This window comes from Notothenia coriiceps, unplaced genomic scaffold, assembly GCF_000735185.1.
Source record: "Notothenia coriiceps isolate Sejong01 unplaced genomic scaffold, NC01 NC01_scaffold00037250, whole genome shotgun sequence".
NCBI lineage: Eukaryota > Metazoa > Chordata > Actinopteri > Perciformes > Nototheniidae > Notothenia > Notothenia coriiceps.
In genome coordinates, this window is record NW_011369951.1 from 9,493,517 (window position 1) to 9,493,907 (window position 391).

Below are 391 nucleotides of genomic sequence, written 5' to 3' on the forward strand. Positions count from 1 at the left end.
ATAAGCATAGTTCCCCAGAGAAAAAAAATTCAATGTTAAAATCTTTGGTTTTAATCGTGTTTTAGACAAGCAATAAACTGTATTTCTGTCCAGCCAACAGGCCAAAAATAAGAAAATATTAAACTGATTGTTATACAAATTCAAAGGACATTTGAAACGCTTGGACCTTCAATATAGTTTAATATTTGGGCATAAACTATTTGGTGAAGATGAGAGTTATGAATGATAAATCTCGAAAAAATTCATACAATACTTCATCAATAATGTTTATGCCCAATATTAAATTTTGCAGGTGCCAAGCGTTCAAATGTCTTTGATTTGTATAACAATCAGTTTAAATTTTCTATTGTGGCCCTGTTGGACTAACAGAAATACAGTTTTATGCCATCTA

General features: G+C 30.2%; 2 protein-coding genes across 4 annotated transcripts in view; one reads left to right on the forward strand and one right to left on the reverse strand.

The window, feature by feature from the left end:
- Nucleotides 1–391, forward strand: part of LOC104966875 (secretory carrier-associated membrane protein 1) — a 397,416-nt gene that overhangs the window by 101,124 nt on the left and 295,901 nt on the right. The gene's annotated exons all lie outside the window — the stretch shown is intronic.
- LOC104966871 (GRAM domain-containing protein 3-like) overlaps nt 1–391 on the reverse strand; it is an 8,326-nt gene that overhangs the window by 4,701 nt on the left and 3,234 nt on the right. The window lies entirely within an intron of this gene.